The 22,352-nt window shown below is 53.3% G+C and overlaps 1 protein-coding gene and 1 long non-coding RNA gene across 4 annotated transcripts in view; one reads left to right on the top strand and one right to left on the bottom strand.

Moving 5' to 3' along the window:
• SLC9A1 (solute carrier family 9 member A1) overlaps nucleotides 1–22,352 on the bottom strand; it is a 49,797-nt gene that overhangs the window by 18,025 nt on the left and 9,420 nt on the right. The gene's annotated exons all lie outside the window — the stretch shown is intronic.
• LOC114485011 (uncharacterized) overlaps nucleotides 20,645–22,352 on the top strand; it is a 20,929-nt gene continuing 19,221 nt past the window's right edge. For 2 of the 3 annotated variants that reach the window (XR_003678444.2, XR_003678446.2), the window contains exon 1: nucleotides 21,296–21,310. This is a non-coding gene — a long non-coding RNA (uncharacterized lncRNA). Of the gene's footprint in view, nucleotides 21,311–22,352 lie in introns of all 3 variants that reach the window. The other variant, XR_003678447.2, reaches the window with a different exon arrangement.

Genomic DNA, 22,352 nt, shown 5'->3' with positions numbered 1-22,352 from the left:
TTCAAATCCAGGCAGTCTGGCTCCAGTCTGTGTTCTTAGCTACTCCCTACATTATCCCTGGTTTTATTCTTATTTTGTTTCTAAAGGGAGCGTCAGAACCCAGGACTGAAGAGCCCCAAAGTGGTTCCCAGGGTGCCAGAGGTATTTCTTTCCAGGAGCTCTTCTCCAGGGAAGTCGCGCCCCTGCTCCTCTTCCACTCTAGAGGCCGAGGAAAGACCTTGGGGAATCTTTCCCATCTTTTAAGCCTGCCGCCTCACTCCCCAGTTAACTCAGCCAGAAGGGGTCAGTCTTCTGCTAAACTCCTAGGGTAGGAGGAGGGAATCGTCAGATTGCTCAGCCCCTGCCTGCCTGGTCTGTATTCAGCTGCGGGCTCCACTGTGGCTGGAGGGTTCTTTGGGGTAGGAGGGGCTCTGATTGTTCTTGAGTCCGATTCCTCTCAGTTGATTCTTCCCACCATCGACGTCAGCTCTGAGGACCAGGGAGAAAGATAAACCAGACGCAGCTGGCGGCGCCTCAGTAGGTTTGCAGCCAGACGGCAGAGACAAAGATGTGTGGCACTCGCCACTCTGCCCTTGGTTCCAATCAGGGTGTAGCCACTGACTAGCTTGGTGGCCTTGAGCAAGTTACATCTCCTACCCTCAGTTTCCCCATCTGTGTAAAAGCCTATTTCAGAAGGTTTCTGGAGCACAAGAGGACATAATCAGGGCAAAGAATGCCAAACAATGCTGGCACTCAAGGCTAGCAAAAAGCGGCAACTGCTATTATTATTATAATCTTCAAAACCCAGGTATAACATGAATCACTCTACATTATCATGACCTGCTGGTGCGCACTTGTCCATCACTTAGGTGTTAAGCTCCCTAAGGGTGGGAACTTTCTAGAGTCATCTGGGTCTCCAGCTGCCAGCACAGAGTAGGCATACTAACTATTTGTGAATTGAGATAAAACTGACTTTCAGATGTGAAGTGTGGGAAAAAGGAAGGGGGCTCTGAAATTTCGAGACTAGGTGATGCTCCCAGAGCAGGGACCGTCTGAATTGGGCTTTGAAGTTTACCAGAGAGAGAAGCAGGAAAAAAGGCATTCTAGGGTCTGTATTCTTTAAAAACCCCAGCATAAGTACCCTGCACGTAGCAAATGGATGTATGGGCAATGAATGAATGAAAAACAAGGAAAGAAAAAGACAAATAGGAAGGCTTGACTTCGCCAAGCCTTTGCCAATATCCAAATATGAGTGTTGCTGAGAAGATTAAATGAGGTGGTGTATGTAAAACACTTAGCACAATACCTGTTACATGTCTCTTTGAGTCTTGGTCCCTCCTCTGTCACTGGGGTGATGACTGACCTGGTCACCCAGTGACCAGGGTGGCTGTGTCACTGAGATCATTTATTTAGAGCTCCTGGCCCACAGGAGTCACGCAATGAGTGACAATTTTTAAAAAAATGTAAACCAACAGTGCCCATTCAGTAAGACTATATTTGATCATGATTCACTTTAAGATACAATCTCCAGCACAGAGAAGGAGAAAAACACTTACTGGACACTTAGAGTGTCTGATGCAAGGCTTTTACATATCTCCTCTCATTTCATCTCATATCCTGACCCCCATTTGACAGATGAAGAAACTGAGGCTCAGAGAGGTGAAGTGACTTGCCCAAGGCTACCTAGCTGGGAAGTGGCAGAGTCAGAATTAGAACCCAGGTCTCCTAATCGCCAGTTCTTTGTGCCAGGCTGCATAAATGAAAACTAAACCTGTGAGCATCAACAGGAAGAGAATTCAAGTCTGCAATATGCCTCCCCTGCAAAACAGCCAAAAATAAATCTGTTCCAAGAACCTGGAGAAGAACTGTTCCCCATGCTGGTGGAGTCAGTCTCTCTCTGTGCCTTTTCCCATCATTCTTCCAAATGTTACCTCTATCTCTTGCCTGTTTCAATCCACATCTCAGGGAGACAGGGTCTCACCCTCTGGGAACATGGAGTCTGGGTGGGAAATTAGCTAATAAGCTAGCTGAGAACACAACAGCATACGCTGGGCCACCTGAGGCATGGGGAAAAGAGGACTAGGCCAGGAGGTCAAAACCTGGGTTTGAGGCCCAGCTCTTCCTTTTAGCAACCAGGAGGCTTGGGCAAATCATTACACCACAGACGGCCTCAGTTTCCTCAGGTGTAGACAAGTGAGAATCAAGGGACTGGATACGGAAGCACCTGTACATTGTGACGTGGCAGACAAACTTCAGAGATGATTGATAAAGGAGAGGTAAGGACAGAAATGCCACATGGGCCGGAGGGCAGGGGGGACAAGAAGACTCGAAAGCAATAAGCAGAGTGATGCTGTGACTTCCGGGCCGTCTCGGAGACCTGGCAGGAGAAGCTGTGATCAGGATTCCAGGTTCGTTAACCCTTAGCACTTAACCTCCCATCCCTATCAACCTTTGTCCTCCAGTTGCTAGAAGTTCCCAAATCCCATCTCTGTGCACACAGAGGGAAATCCTTCACCTTGAACTTCTACCCACCTTTCAAAACCCAGCGCAGGTGTCACCTCCTCTGGGAAGCCTTCCCTGAACCCCCCAGCTGAGTCAGGTGCTCCTGCAAACTGAGGAGTGAGAGCTCTGTAGCTGGTGTTCTAGTCGACTTGGCAGCCCAGCACACGGGGCTGGCACCAATCTTGTCGAATGGATCTGAGGTGGCTTTCCAAATATCCTGAGCCCCATGAAAATAATGCTCAGGATCAGTGGGTTAAGGGAATGATGGAAGCTTCCTAAAGGATGTGGAATTGAAGTTGGGTCTGGAGGGCAGGGGGCTGATGGGGGAAGAGTGAACAAATGTACAGAGAGGGCGTCTCAAAAGCCTTCCAAGGACCCTGAGTCCTCCAGCCAGCCTGGAAATGAGACTGGAAGAGAGGAAGGTGCTGGCACACAACTGGAGGAGGCAGGCATGCAAGGACCCAAGTCAAGGGGCCCGAGCTGATGCTGTGGGCCTCAGAGGGGCTCCTGACCTTCAGGCCTGGCCCTTGAGCCAGGTTCTGTTCCTGCCCTGCCTTTTACTCCCACCAGACTTCTCCCTGGGTCTCAAGACCCATTTCAGTACCCCCTACTCCCCCTCACCTCACCCTGAGCTGGAACAGCAACTCTAGGTACCTAGTCCAGCCTCCCCAATCACCCAAGCTCTCCGTAAACATTTGTTGAATGAGTTTCACTCCCGCAGATTCTCCCCACCCCCCACAGGAAAGATGCTGGATGGAGAGTCCCCATGCAGTGAGGTGGAGGATGACTCATAGAGGGGCGGGGAGGTAGGGACACGGACAGGGACAGGCAGTAAACAGCCTAAGTGTGTTGACAAGATACAGAGCTCCAGCAGGCAACGGCAGGCAGCAGAGGTCTCCGCTCAGCCAGAAAGGGCAGCAGCTCAGGGGGGTGGGTAGGACCTCAGGCTCCAAAGACTCTCGTAGCTGGTTTGGGTCCCTGGCAGGGGACCATGTGATACACACTGGTTTCTTTTGATTTTTTTCAAAATGGAAATATATTACTTTGGTGATTTAAACGAAATCATGGTCATTTAAAACTTTTTTCCAAAAGTATATAAGTTCATTAAGTCGAAGGAGAATAACCCGCCAGTGATTCTCCTTTTCCTATACCCATTCTACAACCCCCTAACCCCCGAAACAGATTGATATATAAACTTCGAAGCTTTTCTGTATCTATAAGTTTAAAATTTTTGTGTAAATGGTGTATGCTACACACTGTGCTGTGACTGCTTCTGTGGGGCAGAGACTGCGCTAAACACTTCACTGCAGCATCTTGTTCAATTCTCTCAACAACCCTACTGCAGTAGGTACTATTATTGTCCCCATTTTAAGGTAAGTAAAGAGGTCAGAGGGGTGACGACTTACGTGCCCCAAGGTCAGAGAGCCAGGGTTACAGAGCAGTGCTTCAGACCCAGGCTGACCCCACGCCCCCAGCCCTCCACCCCTGCCCCCTATGAAGCAACTTCACTGTGTGTACGGCCTTGCCTGTGCCATCATGTATTGGATGGTCCCTCCACGATGGCATTAGGCTGAAGCCTGCTTCCTTATACTCTGAGATCCTCCACTAAGAGTTCCAGGGAGGCCTTGCCTCTGTGGCTGGCAGTGAGACTAGAGGGCCTCGGCTTCTGCTTTCTCCTGACCCTGTGGTACCACTGGTATCAGAAAAATCTAAATCACATCCCTTTCAAAGGAGGCCTTTCTGGGCTCCCCAGATTTCAACCACAGAGTGTGGAGGAGAGGAAAGCACAGAATGCTTGAGCTGGAAAAGAACCTGGCATCAGCCTGGTTTCAAGCCACCATCCCCTTCCTTTCCTGGTGCCCCAGGTACGCCACTCCCGAGCTCGGACTCTGCCCTCCCTGCCCGTCCCCATACCCAGCCCCAGCCCTGTCGTGACTCCTGCCAGACTGCTCTCAGGACTTACAGACAGCAGCAGGAGCTCCAAGCACCAGTCTGCCCCACACCTGGGGTGGGAAAGAAACAACAGGTTCAATAATAGAGGTTCTATTTCCAGAAACCTTAGAGCCCTGGGAAAGCTGGGTTTTTCTTTTCCTTTTGGTGGGGGTAGTGTGTGGTTTGCAAAATCCAAATTGAAGAGAAAACTGAAATTGAGTATACCAGATACCTGTTGTTCTTAATGTCCCAGCTGAAAGTCACTTAGCTTAGAAGAACAACAATTAACTAAATTCATTAGATATAACTTGAACTTGCTCACGATATCATCGTACTCAGATATAGAGAGGTGGAGTACAGAGAGGTGGCCGTAGAAAAGCAACACAAAGAGAAATTCTACCATTTCCAGGACAACAGCCGTGCAGAAAGCAAGTCCTGGCGCCCCATTTTCAGCTGCCGCAGAGGAGGGAGGGGGAGCTGCAAAGAGAGAACAGGACTTAGGTGGTGCTGGCTGGGCGGGGAAGAAGGAACAGCGCCCTGGGGAGACATCTGGGGCCCCTTCTACCCCTCCCAGCTCAATTGGCTACAGAGTCTACTATGTGCTTCACAGCGTCTGGGGGTGGTGATGAAGAAGGGGTGCCCGGCACCCCTCAACTAGGTTTTGGTGACCACTCAGAAAGGCCAGAAAGACACTGATGGAAGAAAATGACTCTCAGAGGACAGAGCTTGGAGCGAGCCTGAGAAGATGGGGAGGCTTCCAGTGGGATGGGCGTGGGGTGACCCTGAGGCTGGTGTGTCTGGGTGTGCACAGGGTGGACCTGCAGAGTGGCAAGGGCACAGGAGCTGAACTCTCATTTCCCCACCCCCAAACCTGCTCCTCCTCCCACGGTCCCCGTCTCCCCAGCATCACTCAGTTGCTCAGGTCCCAAACCCTGGAATCATCCTGACTCTTTTCTTTCCCTCACAACCCATAACCCAATCCAGTGGCAAACACCAGATTTGGCTCCACTCACTCCCTTCTGGAGCTACTGGCCTCCTTGCTTTTCCCTGGATGCAAATATGATTCCACCCCAGGGCCTTTGCATTTGTTGGCTCCTCTGCCTGAAACATTCTACACTGAATACGTGGACATGGACGGCAGATTCCCTCCCTTCTTACGGGTCCCTCCTCAGGGAGGCCTTCCCGTACCCTCCTATCCGCTTACCCTGCTTTATCATTCTTAAGAGCACGTATCACTTCCTGACTGTCTGTATGTGCTCACTGACGGTTCCCCTGACCCAGAATGCGAACTCTGTCAAGGCAGACTGTCCCAGTCGCTGTTGTGTCCCTAGCACCTAGAGTTGTGCCTGGCACACAGTAGGCTTGCAATCAGTATTTGCTTAATGGATGATTGTCTCCTGCCTCAGTGACCTAACAAGGCTGTTGTGAGGACGACATGAGACCCAGACATGGGAGCACTGAGCAGACCAAGAGTCTGCTCACACCGTGTGGCTGGTTGGCCATCTCCCGTCCAGACTGCTCAAGCGCAGGGACCCTGTCCTACTCACCGCTGACTCTCCAGCACTTAGCACAGAGCCTGGCACAGGGCAAGGGTAAAACTTGTTTGTTGAGTCTGCGTAACTATTTGAGGGCAGAATTCCTGTCCTAATTTAACCTAATCTCCAGTGTTTGGCACTAAGCTTGTGTGCACTAAACACTAGCTGAACTGGCCTGAGCCTGAAGGAAGGGCTGGGGTTAGGCAGACACGGAGAAGGCCTTCCAGGCAAAGCCCCAGGGTCCGGAAAGGCTGGACAGGCGGAACGAGTGTGGTGCAGGCAGAGGACTTCTACTGGGCGTAAATGACAGTGCAGGCTGAAGAGGAAACCATTACTCAGATGGTCATAAAGCAGCCTTTCCTCTGGTCCTCACTAAAACCCAAGGCAGTAGACAACAGATGAGGAAACAGAAGTTCAGAGAGATCCAGACATGCACCCAAGATCACGGGTAATAGCAGAGCCAGGTCACAAAGCTGAGACCACTGACCCAGTCCAGTGCTCACCCAGGGCCAGACTGTGAAAGGCCTTAAGTAGCCTGGAGAGAGAATTCTGGGTCAACCTGGTGAACCAGGCAGAGCTGCTGGAGGGCTCTGACAGAGGTGGCGAAAAAGTCCTGCCTGCAAGCACCTTGGGGAGGGAGTCAGGGAGATGGTGCTGCCCCCAGGTTCAGCACCCTGGGGTGGAGCGGAGCTCTCCAACTGCCTAGCCATCAAGTCTAGGATCCAGGGGCAGCCGGCACTGCTTCCTGCAGATTCCGGCCGGTGAACAAGCCCAGCCCCCATCTCACCTCCAGATGCCTGCAGAGACCAGGAAGCAACATTGGGAGAGGAAAAGGGCCTGAGCCAAGCCCAGGGTGGGGATCAGGAGGTCCGGATTCCAGTCTAGATCCTGCCACCACCTCACTAGGTGCTTTGAACAAGCCCTTGCCTTTCTCTGGCCTCAGTTTCCCCATCCTCAGAGGCATGTTGAGAGCCTTTGCAGCTCTGACATCTGACTGATGAGCCCTGCTCATGGACAAAGCTGGGGCTCTGGAATACCGTCTCTGTCCATGCCAACAAGCATGATGTCTGGGCCCAGAACAGTCTTCATGCAGAGCAAGACTGCACAAGCAGCATGGGGCAGTGTACAGAGTCCTGGTCTGCCAACAAGGGAGTTGGCTTCTGTTCTAAACTTGAACTTCTCTGTGATCTCTGGCAAATCACGGTACTGCCCTGAACCCCACTTCCTTCCTCTCTAGCTTGGGGATAAAGCAATACTGTGGCACAGGGTGGCTGTGAGAAAGAGGAGGGAATGGAGGTAAAAAGACTGAGAGGAAAATAAAACAAACACCCAGAGAGCTGTGGCAATCACCGTGACGACTCCGCTTTCAAGGAAGACGCGGAGGGAGAAGGACACATCTTGGAGGGAGGGGTGGGATGGCAAGGGGCCTCTCTGCTCCTGGGGAGCAGGGCATGTCTGCCCTCCAGGGCTCAGCCTATTGTGTGGCCCAGGTGGCTGCCACCTGGCTTGGGTTCCACAAGAGCACAGCAGGAATATGGTGACACCAGAGGTGCTGGGCCCTCCACAGGAGTAGAGACTCACTCTAAAGCCTCGGCCCAGCCAGGCTGCCAGGCCCTAGTGAGAGGAGGAACCCCAGTCAGGCAGCAGTCTGCACTAGAGGCAGCTTCTCTTGGGGGCCCGGCAGCCAGCTCTCTGGGGGACTGAGACAGAGGGACTGGTCCCGGGCTTGTAGGAGGGCTGGGCCAGGGGAGGCAGTCCAGGTGCAGGCTGGGAGCGAGATGGCTGGGAAGGGAGACACTAAAAAAACACACCGGGGTGTCGCCTCAGAATTCTGTCCCAAGTTTCAACTCAAACTCAGTTACCAGAGGAGGCAGGGAGGCTGGTCTTGAGAACCCAGCAGCCTGGTTTCCTGGCTCTGCCACCTACTAGAGACACTCAACCACTGAGTCTCCACTTCTTCATCTGAAAAGTGGGGCTCATAATCATTTCTATGTCAAAGGGCTGTCCTGAGGCTCCGAGGAGATGATGTATCTGGAGCAAAGGGCTACAAAGAAAGTGCTCAGCAAAGGGCATGGTCCCATCGCTGTCTCCCCAATCCCAGGCCAGAGGGGGCCCGCTGGCACCAGAGCACGGCTGCCAGGGAAGCAGCTGTCAGGAGACCAGGGCACCTTCTGAGGCAACCCCTCCGAAGCAGAGCTTGGTGCCCTGTCCCTGTCATCACTGGTTCCAGGCTGAGTCTGGCTGACAGGAGTTTCTAGAGGTGCTGAGAGAAGACAGAGGGGACGCTGAGGAGAGGCGGAAGCCCCACTGAACCTGCTTCTCGTCCCCTGTAAAACTTTCTCCCAGGGTACCTGAGTACAGATCTTGAGAGCTGTGGATGCGGCTGGGGCCCTGAGGATGCAGGTTCCCCGAAACCTCGGCAGCAGAGTCCCTGCGGTTAAGCTGCTGGAGCTTCCCCCTAAGCAGGTGCCCGAGGCATCCATCTCGGGTCTGCCCTGAAAGTCTCCACACGCTTCTCCTGAAAACAGCCCAGTTGGCCGAGCGTCGCGAAGTGTTGGCGGGGGTGGGGGTGGGGGGACACACAGAGGGAGCATTGGCGGGCCTCTCCCCGCCTCCTCTCCCTGTCCACTGGGGACAGTTTGCCACCTCAGGCCTCTGGGAGCCAGGAGATATGCGGAGTGGATGGGAGAGCTGAGCATGCTCAGAGAAGGCTGCCCTTTAGAGGACACTGCAGAGATGAGGACACAGCCGGCTGCAGACCTTGCTCCTGGTGCCAGGAAGGCCTGGGGCTCCAGAAACATCAAAGGGAAGTTGGGCCTCTCCTGGCGAAGAAGATGGGCAGCAAAAAGCCACAGGAAGTTAGAAGAGGCAGGGCCTCCCCAGACCATTTCAGTCTGACCCCCTCCATCTCACAGATGCAAAGAATGAAGCACAGAGACAGGCAGGGACTTGGCCAAGGTCACACTGCAAAGTGGTGGCAGAGCCAGGATTCACACCCAGGACTCAATATTCCAAAGCCAGTCCTCACTTGGAACACAATACCACGCCTCATACTACTCCCACCTTTTTTCAAAGAACCACCTTTTTTCTAGCACTTCACTGTGATGCTTTGTACACATTAACTACATGGTTCTCCTGAAAGTTCTCTGATACAGGTATTGTCATCCTCATTCTGCAGCTAAGAAAACGGAGGCAGAGAGAGGTGAAGGGACTTAACCCAGGCCCTACAGCTGGTCTTTTTGACTCCAGAGCCACGGCTCAGCTAGGCTGCCTCCATCTCTGAGCCCTGGCTTTCTGTCCTGCTGGCTGGGGGCAGAAGCCTCAGTTGACTTCCAGCTCTGTCACTCCCTTGCTGTGTGACCTTGGAGGTAAGCCACCCACCCAGTCTAAACCTCTGATTCCCTCTAGGTAACCCCTAGCAGTACCCACGTGCCCTGGTTCTGCATGTGCTTTGCTTGCAGGAGAACCAGGAGCTATCTGGTACCCTAGTGAAGAGGAATGGAACTCTTGCAGAGGCACCTCCCAGGCCTGGGTCGGGCCTGTGCGCACTGACTCAAGGGGGCACGGCATAGCCCTCCAGCTTCCCACCAGCATAGGAAGGGAGAATCACACCAAGCCCTGTGCTTTCTCATTTCGCCTTAGTAACGCCATGAGATAGGCAGTGTTTCCATTTTCTGAGGAGAAACTGAGGCTCAGAGCCTAAAGAACTTGCCCAGATGGCACACAGCAAGCAACACAACTTGCTTGCTGTATTTGATCCCAGGACACCTGATCCCCAAGACAAGCTCTGCCCTCAAGCCAGGCTGCTCAGTAGGAAACGACCTGTAACAGCTTCCTACTCTCTATCACTCTCGTCCTCAGGGCACAGGTTCCAGAGTGCGGCTCAGATTGTGCGGGAGAGCCTGGCTGGAGGCTGGGAGCCCATCAGTGAAGAGCCAGGCATGGAGGGGCAAGGTCCCAGGCAGGCTGAGAGGCTGCCCACCTGCCTACTTGCCTGCCACCAGCCCGCCCCATAGAAGGCAGTGCCCCGTGCCCAGGAAGGAGTAAAGAAAGTCTCCATGAACACCTGCTTCCCCCTGGGCAGGGACCATCGTATGATCCTTCACATGGTACAGAAGTGGCGATACCTGTGGCAGCAGAAGCTGGGAAAGTAGCCCCTGCAGGGCAGGACACGGAGGGCCTGGAACTCTGGCTGGAGCCCCGATTCTAATCAGCGAGCTCAGTGGCCCAGCTTCCGCTTGAGATGGGGATGTTAACTATGACAGCCTCACTGAGGGCTCCTTAGCCCCCACAACTACCCAGTGAGGGAGGCCCTATCATACCCACATCACAGATGAGGAACCTGAGGCTCAGAGAGGCTAGGTTACTTGCCCAAGGCCTCCTAGCCGGTAAGCGGCAGGGCCAAACAGGACTCCAGCCCAGGAAGAGCTGACAGGTGCTCATCCTCCAGGGCGTTTCTCAGCCAGGTTCCTCATCTGAGCCACAGAGAAAATGATCTGGATACCATTTTCTCAATTCTCTGAAGGATGGACCTAACTAGAACTGTCTCAGAATGTTCAAAGGACCAGGCTGGGGGCCTCAGTATGGAATAACTATTGTTGTTATCAGTGGAAAGGAAAGAACACTGTCCCTGAATGCCAGTCCCCACACTGTCCTAACTATGGGCCTCGGGTTTGCTCCCCTGTGAGCGGAGGGGACCAGGGAACCTCAAATGGGTCTTTCACTCTGGCTTCCCAGGATTCAAGGTCACTCAGTTCTTCCACTTTCTGGTGCGTGTGACCCTGGGTAAGCTAGTTAACCTCTCCAGACTACAGGGTCCTCATTTATAAATGGGGACACTTCCACCCACCTCACAGGGTCAGGTGAGCCCCATTGTGTTGATGAAGGCAAAGGGCCTGTGAGGTAAGGCTCGAGCACCAGGTGGTGGTGCCTCCTATTCTTTGAGCAGGACTCCTGCGATTCACCATTCACTGACTCTAGAACACGTGTCACTCCACAACCTCACCCTGAAAGCAGATACCAGGGCTCAGAGTCCCTCCCCAAGCCCCACCCTGGACCAACACGGCACTCCCAGGCGGGGCTTTGCCAGCTCCCTGATATCACTGCCCTGGTGCTTTCATAATGAGCTGCGGCTCCTAGACGGATGGGAGCCGGAGCACAGGAGCCATTTCCGCCGCTGTGTGCCTGGCACCACATGCGGTGACTAAACACCAAGGAAAGTGGGGCCCTCCTGGGCTGGTATGGTACCATGCAAATCTTATCATGCCAAATTCTTCCCGGGAAGGGGCAGGGTAGTGAGGCAAAGGCCCAGCCTATGCTGGTCAGGGTTTTGTTTCCGGATTCTTGACCTCAGCCTAGGCTGTAATCTCACAGGCCTGGAAGACGCCCCTCTACCCTCTCGCAGAAGCTGAGGGTGAAGCCTCAGGAGACCTGAACACTGAGCTGGAAGCTGTCTGAGCGAATGCTCAGATCCAGGCCTTTGTCTACCTGAGGACAGGGGCAGCGGTGCTAACTTGGTTTCTTAGGAGGAGGAAGTGAGCTCCATGGGGCTGGGGGACCCACACAGCCCCAGGTTTGGGGGTCCTAGACCAGCGCTGCATCTCCTATCCATCCAAGTCCCCGCTCCTCTGCCCCACCTCCCTGCTTCTCTGCTTTCTTGGACCAGGGGAGGGTGGGGACAGATCAGTGCCTGGAAGTTCTGGTCCCCAGTGGCCTCAGTCAGGAACCAGGGGGAGAGCACCCTTCCTCCCTGGCAGGGAGTCCCCACAGAGAGGAGGTGGACCGGTTAGAGCCAAGCTCTGGTCCAGAGAGAGTGGGAATGGTGGGGAGGGGGGCGGCGGCGGCAGGCGGGGGTGAAGTGGGGTGCCCTGTGAAGCTGTAGCTCCTACGCCTCCCTTGGTGCAGGTCTGGCTCCATCACTCGCTGGCTCTGTGACCTTCCCCAGGCCACTGTTTCCTCACGTTTAAGACCGTGGGCTGAGTTAGCTTCTCAGAGGCCTCCTCTAGCTCTGACGGCCCCTGATTTTACATAATAACCAGCTCACATGCATCACTTTCCATTTTGCTTTGTACTTTCGCATGCTTCGTCTCATTTAAACCTCATGGCACGCTTCAGAGGCAAGTATGGGTTCTCCTAGGTTAAAGATGAAAAAACCAAAGCTCAGGGCATTTAAGCCCAAGAACACATCCAGATAGGGCGCAACAGAGCCAGAACTTGCACCCTGGGCTCCACGTTGAGGAAAGCTGAAGGCAGTCCAGCCAGGCCAAGGTGAAAGGCCCGAGAGACCGGTTCAGGAGCTCACTTAGCCTGTCTCTCTCAAAGCTGCTCCACTGACTCAGAGAAGGGGACTCTTCTAAAAGATCAGATTTAATGACAAAAGTAAGTTGCAAAAGATTACGGACAGCATGATTATTATTGTGAAACTGTTTTTATTAAAAATAACTTCATACAACTGTAGGGAAAAGTCCAGGCAGACACACTGAACTGTGAAGACTGATCAGCTCTGGGGAGCAGCGGGGGTGAAAGGTATGATTTGCATTTTTTTCTTTAAATACTTATGTAGTGTTTGTTGGTTGTTTTGTTTTTTCCTTTTTACAAACGACAACAACAAAAAGTTTGGGGGAATTTTCTGGGCAGCAGCTCTAAGTCAAAACTCAGCATTAAACATGTTACTGTAATTGATTATCTCACTTAATTTTCACAAAAACCCTATGGAGGATAAGAATATTCATAGCAGCTTTATTCATAATTGTCAAAAAAGGGAACCAACCCAAATGCCCACCAACAGGAGAATGAACCAACTGTGGCTTACTCACACGAGGCGATGCCGCAAAGCTATGGAAAGAACAAACCTCTGGGACATGCAAAGATAAAAGGAAACCTCCCAGAAATGCTGAGCAAAAGAAGCCAGACACAAGAGTACCTGTGTCTGACTGCGGGTATATGGAGTTGAACAACAGGTACAACCAAGTGACAATGACAGAAGACAAAATGGTGGTTCCCACAGGGGAGAGTGGGGGTACAGACTGGGAAGGGCAGAGGGGGCTTTGCGGGGGGTATACAGATGTCCTTTATCTCCATCTGGACGTGAACATTTGTAAATAATCAGCGAGCCATACGTACACTTTAAGATCAGCGTACTCTACTGCGTGTAGGTATGTTATTCCTCGATTAAATGAACAGAGGGAAAAAGGTTTAAAAAAAACATGCAGGTGAGGGACTTCCCTGGTGGCGCAGTGGTTAAGAATCCGCCTGCCAATGCAGGGGACATAGGTTTGATCCCTGGTGCGGGAAGATCCCACATGCCGCACAGCAACTAAGCCCGTGCGCCACAACCACTGAGCCTGCGCTCTAGAGCCAGTGAGCCACAACTACTGAAGCCCATGAGCCTAGAGCCCGTGCTCCGCAACAAGAGAAGCCACTGCAATAAGAAGCCTGTGCGCTGCAATGAAGAGTAGCCCCCGCTCGCCACAACTAGAGAAACCCTGTGCATAGCAACAAAGACCTAACGCAGCCAATAAATAAATAAATAAATAAAAGAAAATTTTCAACAACAACAACATTCAGGCGAGAATTATTTCCAGGTAAAAATGATGCTGATAGGTCAGGTACTCAGCCCAAGGTTATACAGCTGGCAGGTAGCAGAGCTGGGATTCAAAGCCAGGTTTGTTAGATTCTGAAGACCTTAAGCCGCCAGGCTACACTGACCCCTGACTGCCCCGAAGGATGCCCTGAATCTCCCAATGGGTCCCTGTGTCACTGCAAAGGCAGCCTTGCCCCTGGGTTCAAGACCGTCTACGACCATCTGGCTCTTCACTGTTATCACTGTGGTTCAGTCACCTGCTCACACCAAGTGGACGGAGCCTGGCTCCGCCAAAAAGGTGCAGAGGCCACGCCCACAGCTAAAGTCTTGGGCCCACTGGGAGCTGGGATGCGAGGAGTGCTCTGTGCCAGGAGAGGGTGCCTGGTACACACCTACTTACCGTAATAGGCCCTGGCCCACAGTGATGGAATTTCAGATGTGTAAGGATAGCTAAGCAGCAGTGCTGGGCCTGGGCTTGGCTCTGATACCCAGCCCAGCGCTCCAGCCGCGAGGCTTCACTGCCTCACGTTCTCCCATTAGGACCCCAGCTCCTGTTGACCCAGAAAAGCCAGACCCTGCCGGTCAATCTCACCCTTCTTCCCCACAAGGGACCAGGAACAGAGGAGCTCTGAGGAACTTGGCTTCCCCAGAGCCACCACATTCTGCTTTAAATTTCCAGCCTGCCCAGGCTCCCCCTCCCCCTCCCCCTCCAAAGGGAGCCACCTCCTGCTGCTTGGCATGGATCTCCCTCTCCCACTACATCCTCTCCACTCTCTCCCCAACTCCTACACAATCCTTGTCCCAAATCATTTCCTGCAGCTTCCCATCTGATCAGTTTCTTAGGAAGCATAATTATCCAGGGAGGGAGGAGGTGGAAAATTCCCAGAGCCAAGAACACTGGGGAAAAGTTCATCCAGTTCATTCTCCACCTGCCAGGAGAGCCTCTGTCCTAAACACAAGCCAGTCAGTCATGGTCATACCTCCCTCCTAAATCTCCGCAGTTCCCGCCACTACACTACAGTCCTCGCTGCTCTGCAGTGAATCAGAAGCCTTTCTGATCTGGTCCAACTTCAGTGCAGGCCTCATCACCACTACATTCTAAGTGATGGCGCCAGAACTGAGACCGTCTGCCACCAGGGCCCACGCTGCATTGTGCCGCCTCCCTGTGTCACTTCAGCCTGCCTTGTATTTAAGCTGTTTACACGTCTATCTCCCACACAGCCCTGCCATTGAGTAGTAGGTGCTCAAACGCAAGCTGAGGAGAAGGTGGGATGCCCAGGGCCAGCCGCCTCACGCCTGCAGAAGGGCCAGAGGACTGTTCCAGAGGAACGGTGCAGGACGGAAGGAGGGAAGGGCCACTCACTCCATCACAGAAGAGCTCCGGACCAGGAGCTGAAGACCTGCACTAGCCCAGCTCTGCCACTGCCCCCCCGTGGCCTGTGGGCAAGTCATTTCCTCTCTGGCCTTCTGCTTCCTCCTGTGCGAGATGAGGAGGCCTTGCCGCTGCTCAGTGCTCTGCACGGCACTGTCACCGAACCTCCCCAATTCTGCCCGTCAGTCACCACACAGCTGCCAGGACAGGAGCCAGGATTCGAGTCCAGGCCTTTTAACCCCCAACGCCCTTATCTTTTTACATTACACCTCCTGGACTCCTAACTCCGCCTCTAGCATCCCTCCCAACAATCAAGTCCAATTCTCTGATTCCACGCCTGCCCTTTCTGGGCCTGATAACTCCCCAGGCCACGTGGGACCGTAAGGTTCAGGCGGTAAGAGGCATGTCAGGGCCCTGGCGCTCGGCGGCGCCACGCCTCCCCCATGACAAGTCTGGTGACATCCTGCCTACAGGTGCTGGGGCTGGGCAGGGGAGGGGGCAGGAGTCCAGCAGAGCCTGGCACCTCACGCAGCCCCTCCCCTCGCCACGTGCGCTCACCCCCTCCTGCTCTGCCGCCGCCCCCGCTCCACTCCTCCCTGGGCACGGCTCTCCATCCCGCTCCTGGCCTGGCCAGAGATGCCTGTTGGGAAGCTTTGCTCTTGTTGTTCTCACAGACCTGGCTGAGTAGCCCTGGGCCAGGGTCCTGCTTTGCTTGGCTCGCCGTGGGCAGCCCAAAGCCAGAGCCGACCCTGGGAGCCGTCTCTTGACCCCTAGGCTGCTCTGCACAACCCTCCCCAGCTCAGTGGCACTGCGCGCACCTAGAATCCAATCCGATGCCTAACCCAAGGCCCACGGGCCAAGCAGGGTCTGGCCTCTGCCTTCCTCTCTGTCCTCACACCTTGCCTCCCTTTATTCCACCCCAGCTTCCACAAAGATGCTCTCTGCAGGGGCCCTGATCTTTGAAAGGTGGGTGCCTTCTTGTCATTGGCTCAGCTCAAAAGCCAGCTCCTTAGAGAGGTCTTTGCTGACCATCCAAAGTAGCACATCTTTCTCATATTTATTTTCTTCCGGACACTTATCACTGCCTGACGTTGTGTCCACTGTGCAACACCCCACACTGGCCTGTGAGACCCCTGACATCGGGAGCCTCCTCATCTTGCTCCCAGCTGTGTCCTCAGCACCGAGAAGACTGTCTGACGTGGGCCGGGGCCGGGGGGTGGTGAGGCGGGTGCTACATATTAGACTAGGTGGACAGGGGGGCCTCTCTGAAGAGACGGCATCCGACCCAGAGCATGAATAAGGCAGCCGGCCTGTGGCCATCTCCAGGCAGTCTTCCAGGTTGGGGAAAGCAAGCGCTGCGGCCCTACGGAAGGGGAAGTGGTCTGGAAAGGCTTGGTGTGTTTGAGGAACCCAAGAAGGTTGGTGTGAGTGGTGGGGAAAGAGCAGCAGGGAGTGAAGGAGAGAGAGGAATAGGCCACACCTCTCCTGGATTTTATCCCAAGTTCATCAGGAAGCAACTGAAAGGTTTTAGCAGGGGAACACCACATTGTGAGTCACGTTTCTAAACAACCCCACTGGCTGCTCTGTGGAGAGCTGATTACAGGCAGAGGGGAGTGGGGCCAGGAGGCCACTGGAGTCATCCGGGTTAGAGATGCTTGTGGCTTAGATAGGGAGAGCAGAAGTGGAAATGGAGGGAAGGGGAAAGCGTTCGACCCGTGGAGCCATCTGTCCACCGGCCTGAGAGGCCTGGCCAACTCTATATCCCTCTGGCTGGAGTTCTAGACACCTGGGAATCCAGCCCAGCCCACCTACCCAATCTCATTTCTCAGTGAACCCCAGCCCAGACTTTCCCCCCAGCTGGCTGGGCCTCCTCTCAGCTGCCCAGTAACACCTGCAGCAGGTGCTGCAACCCTCACTTGACCTGCCACCTGCCCTCCCCTTTTGAGGGTCTAGTGAAGGCACCTGCGCAAAGGCCCCTGCTCCCTGCTCGTTCCAGCCACATTCTCCCCTCTCTGAAGTCCTCCTGGGCTTTGAGGCAGTGGCACAGCAATCATCAAGCGCTTAATTATTCCCTCTTCCACTTTCCCGAGGTAGCTGTAAGCTGGATAAAGGCAAATACCATGACTCGCACCCTTTGGGACTGTCGTGACACTCGGACAGTGATGCGCTGTGTGGAGCCCTCAGTACAAGGCCAGGCACCCGGTAGGTCTCACTCAATGGTAGCTTCCTACTTATCGCCTGTATATGAGGACACCCACCCCTGGTGCTCACTGTCCCATAGGGAAGCTCAGCTTCTCTGCCCAGCCAGGCACGTGGGTTAAGTACGTTTGGCGGTGAGTGAGGTGGAGGGAATGCAGAATGCCCCAATGGGTTTGAAAAGCAAAAGTCAATGGCTCTGCATTATCTACGCCCTGCATTATCCACATCTCATCTTTCTCCAGCTCCTTCCTCCCTGTGAAATGAGCAAACTCCTGCTTAACCTTCAAGCTCTGGGAAGCCTTCCCAATCCGCCCCCAACCCAACTCCTCCCGTGCACCCACAGTCCTGTGGGCCCCTCCTGTGCACTTCACAGCACATGGCAAGTGCCAGTTTCCATGTCAGCCGCTCCCATGAGGCTGGGACTATATTTATCTGTCTTTCCATCTTCAGCACAGCATTTATCACGCACAAATCAGTGTTTACTGAGTGTGTGTCTCCCTCTCTTCCAACTGAAGGCCAAACTCAGATACTTCAGCTCACAGTCTCATTTTATGCCCACCCCATTCCTGGTGACATTCAGCCCTACCCCAATGTCCTCCGGCCCCCTTACCTAAAACCATCCTCCACTGCTAGACTTTACTCTCATCTCCTCTTCCCTTATTTTATTTTATTTTATTTTTTATTTTTTAATTTTCTTTTGGCTGCGCTGCGTGGCTTGTGGGATCTTAGTTCCCCAACCAGGGATTGAACCCGCACCCTTGGCAGTGAGAGCGTGGAGTTCCAACCACTGGACTGCCAGGGAATTCCCTCCTTTTCCTTTAATGTTACAGGACAGTGGTGACTCCCATTTCTGAGCACTTATGATGTGCTCGGGGCTTTACAGACATTACCGCATTTGATTGGGAAGACTGAGGCTCACAGGGTGGGGTGGTTACGAAGTGGCAGAATCTTCTGCCTTTAACGCTGGCACAGATCACCTGGCAGCTCATCACAGCTGGGCCTATTTTAAAAATCATCATCTGGGGTCTGCCCTGGTGGCGCAGTGGTTAAGAACCCGCCTGCCAGTGCAGGGGACACAGGCTCGAGCCCTGGTCTGGGAAGATCCCACATGCCGCGGAGCAACTAAGCCTGTGCGCCACAACTACTGAGCCTGTGCTCTAGAGCCCATGAGCCACAACTACTGAGCCCGCGTGCCACAACTACCGAAGCCCGCACGCCTAGAGCCCGTGCTCCGCAACGAGAAGCCACCGCAATGAGAAGCCCGCGCACCACCACGAAGAGTAGCCCCTGCTCGCCGCAACTAGAGAAAGCCCGCACACAGCAACAAAGACCCAATGCAGCCAAAAATAAAAAAATAAATAAATAAATTTATTAAAAAACCATCATCTGTTCTGCAAAATTTAGTGCTTTTATAGCTACACATCAAATTGTCATACAAAATCGTGCTCATTAAACGTTTCAAGTGAAAAGTCTTGCTACTCCAGCTAGGTGGTGAAAGGACTGTTATGTAGGAGAAACAGCATAGGACTTGGAGTGGGAAGCCCTGGGTCTGGCTTCAGCTGTGCCATAGTCAGGCTATGTGACCCTAGGCAAGTCACCTAAACTCTCTGGGCCTCAGTTTCCTCATTTGAAGAAACGAGAAGGACAGTATCCCCCCAAAAGGCTTCCTGATGCATGCCGGAAAGTGCTCTACCCACTTCATTAAAATAATAAATTTTGGGACTTCCCTGGTGGCGCAGTGGTTAAGAATCCGCCTGCCAATGCAGGGGACACGGGTTCGATCCCTGGTCCGGGAAGATCCCACATGCCACGGAGCAACCAAGCCCGTGTGCCACAACTACTGAAGCCCGCGCGCCTAGAGCCCGTGCTCCACAACAAGAGAAGCCACCACAGTGAGAAGCCCACGCACCGCAACGAAGAGTAGCCCCCACTCGCCACAACTAGAGAAAAGCCCACACGCAGCAACGAAGACCCAACGCAGCCAAAACTAAATAAATAAAACAAATTTATTAAAAAAATAATAATAATAATAAATTTTATTTACCCGGAGACACCTGACCCCTGTGTTTAGCAGAGCACTGGATGCCCAGCAGGGCATCAGTAAGTCTTGCTGAGTGATTTTTCAGTTGCTGGGAGATTCAGGAGTCACAGAAAACAAGCTAGTATTTCTCCTCCTCCTGATCCTAGAAGGACTCCTAAGTGCCACCATTTATCATATGTTCAGACTGTGTCAAACCTGTGCCACGTATCTTACAAGGGTACTCTCCCTGAACCCTCCCAACATCCCTGCCAGGTGTTACCCCATGTTGGGGATGATCAAAATGAGACACAAACAGGGTAAAGTGACTTGCCCATAGTCAAGGTGCTACAGTGGTAGAGCTTAGATTTGAACCCAGGTCTGTCAAGTTGCAAAGCCTGTGTTCCTAACCACCATGTTTCCAAAGGAAACTGCTCTGGGACACTCCTCTGCAACCCAAAGGTCCTGCCCCAAGTAGAAGCTTCTGGCTGTGCCCAGTGAGCCCTGTTTCACTCGAGCATCTCATCTAAATCCTACCTATTCGTTAAGGCCTAGTTCACCAGTCACCTCCATAAAGCCTCCCTGGGCCTCCCTGGTGGCGCAGTGGTTGGGAGTCCGCCTGCTGATGCAGGGGACACCGGTTCGAGCCCCGGTCAGGGAAGATCCCACATGCCGCGGAGCGGCTGGGCCCGTGAGCCATGGCCGCTGAGCCTGCGCATCCGGAGCCTGTGCTCCGCAACGGGAGGGGCCACAGCAGCAAGAGGCCCACGTACAGCAAAAAAAAAAAAAAAAAAAAAAAGCCTCCCTGATCCTCCCAGGTGGGAAGGTCTTTCTGCCTCCTCTAAACCCTCAAAAAATTCCATCTGCACCTCGACTCGCACCCACTTTCTACTGCCTGACTCTCCTGCAACTATACTGAATTTCTCAGGCCAGTCCCTGAGCTCCTTGAGAGAAGCAGTTCTTGGGCATCTTTGTTTGTTCCACCAGCCAGGCAGGCCCAGAAGGGTGTGGTAGGGTGCCAGCTCTCCTCCCCCACTGAGCTGTAATCTGAGTCTTGGGCTGGGCTCAGTGAGGTGAGCTGGCCCTGCCTCCACACTGGCATCTTGCCTACCTGGTACGGCATCCAGATTCCTGTGGGCCCTGGCCCCAGGAGATAAGATCTCATTCCCTGGTTTGAGGGCAAAGATGCTATAAAAAGCAGAGCACCCAGGCTCAATATTGGCTTGTGAAGGAGTACAAAAGCCTGAAGAATTTGATGGGTGAGGGCAGAAGCTTCTGGGTCCCAAGGCTTGCACTCGGTTCTCCTGCAAGGACCTGTATGACCAAAGCCAAATGGCTTCTCGGCCAGGAACAGGTCTTCTGATGGATAGCCCAGCAGGAAGCTGCCCTTCCTTAGGCTTTTAGGGCCCACTAGAGAGGTACCAATGCTTAGATACCAACATCAAGGCCAAAGACCACAGCCCCTCCTCTTGGTCCAGCTCTTACTGCCTAGAGACCACTGAGTTAGTTAACAGAGCAGGGAAAGCCCTCCCTGCCCTGCCGTTAATTCACGTGTGGCTCTGGGCACATCCTCTCGGGGCCTTAATGGGGAGATGAGAGGACTGGATCAAAACATCTCCATTTCTCCTTTGGGCCCTGGGGCCACAAGCTATGATAAGGTTCTTTCTACCTCTAATATTCTACAGGTAGAATAATATTGTCTACTTTCACTCCCGGAAGCAGAGTCAGAGCAGGAGATGGGGGTCCTCAATCCGAGAAACAGCAGAGGCCAATCGGGGCTGCCTAGTATTGTGCCCTGAAAGCCTGTCCCCTTAAGAGGCAATGCCTTGTTTCTGCTGCCTCCAAGGTAGCTGCTTCCTGTAACAGAGTCTCAGAGGACTGTCTGGGCCCTGGCCACTTTAGGAAAAAGGGCAGGAGGACTGAGTTACCTCCCAGGGTGTCAGCTGAGCTCACCTTGGAAACCCAGCAGAACCAGGGGGCAGAATGAACCCAGTACTTTCCCTGTCTACACTGGGCAGGGGGAGCCTGCTTCATCTGCTTTGAACCCCAATCCAGAAAAGTTTTTCTCTGCTTTACAGAATCATCTTCCCTCCTCTCCTCCTGGGACACAGCTTGTTCATTCTGACTGGGTTCATTCCCCTTGCCTAGAAGGAGTTCTGCAGTTCCCCAGGCAAACCTCTCTCATCCCAGAGGTAAGTACCACTTCGTCCAAGGAAAGCCCTTTACCCTTCTTCAGATTCCCACAGGACAAGGGCCAAAGCTCTTAACCTTTGGCCGGGGGGTGGGGGCACAAATCCTGAGAATCTGTGGCTACTATGGGCTTTCTTCCTCTGATACAAACACACAAATGTCTGCAGATATTTGGAAGGGGATGGTCCATGGGTCCCCTGAACTCTACCAAGAACTCAGAAAGAATCTCAGAAACCTAGATCTAGATCCTGGAAGAAAAGCAGGTCCCCAGTCCATTCTCCCACCTAAGCCAGGATCCCTTCTAACAGCAAGTCCCCCTGAGTGATGTTCCTCTTCTCTACCTGGCCCACTGCTCAAGATCACCTCCTTCAGGGAGACTTCCCTTGTCTCTCCCCCTCCTCTCTGAGCCCCTCTGCATCCTAGCCAGAGCCACACAACTTCCCACCTGTGCTTTCTCCCCTGTGTGTTGTCTTACTTCCCCAGCAAGAGAGCTGGCTCTCTGCAGACCCATTCATTTAACCCCATAACCCTGAGCTAGAGTTGGAGATGCCCATTACCATGAACTTGAGAATTCTGTGCTTTGAAGCCAGTGCTCATGATAGCAGTGGCCCATTCCCCCAAAGGATGGGGCTGCGGAGATCTCCTTCCGAGGGCCTCAGTCTGCCCAGGCCTCACCAGAGGAGGGGCTCCTCTGGGACAACTGCCTTTCCTGCTGGAAAGTCCCGGAGAGCCTTTCAACAACTGAAATCAACAGACAGGGAAACTAAGGCCCAGGGAGGCAAAATGACAATATTCAAGAAAGAGGCAGAGCTAGGACTAGCACCCAGGTCCCTGATTCCCATCCTGGAGCTCTTTTCCTTATACAAGTGGTTTTATAAAAACTAAATCCGGTTACAATAGCCAGGACATGGAAGCAACCTAAGTGTCCATCAACAGATGAACGGATAAAGAAGATGTGGCACATATATACAATGGAATATTACTCAGCCATAAAAAGAAACGAAATTGAGTTATTTGTAGGGAGGTGGATGGACCTAGAGTCTG

Source organism: Physeter macrocephalus, unplaced genomic scaffold (assembly GCF_002837175.3).
Source record: "Physeter macrocephalus isolate SW-GA unplaced genomic scaffold, ASM283717v5 random_351, whole genome shotgun sequence".
In the NCBI taxonomy this organism is placed as follows: domain Eukaryota; kingdom Metazoa; phylum Chordata; class Mammalia; order Artiodactyla; family Physeteridae; genus Physeter; species Physeter macrocephalus.
The sequence above is the reverse complement of the archived record's forward strand: the minus strand, read 5'-3'. Positions and strand labels throughout refer to the sequence as shown.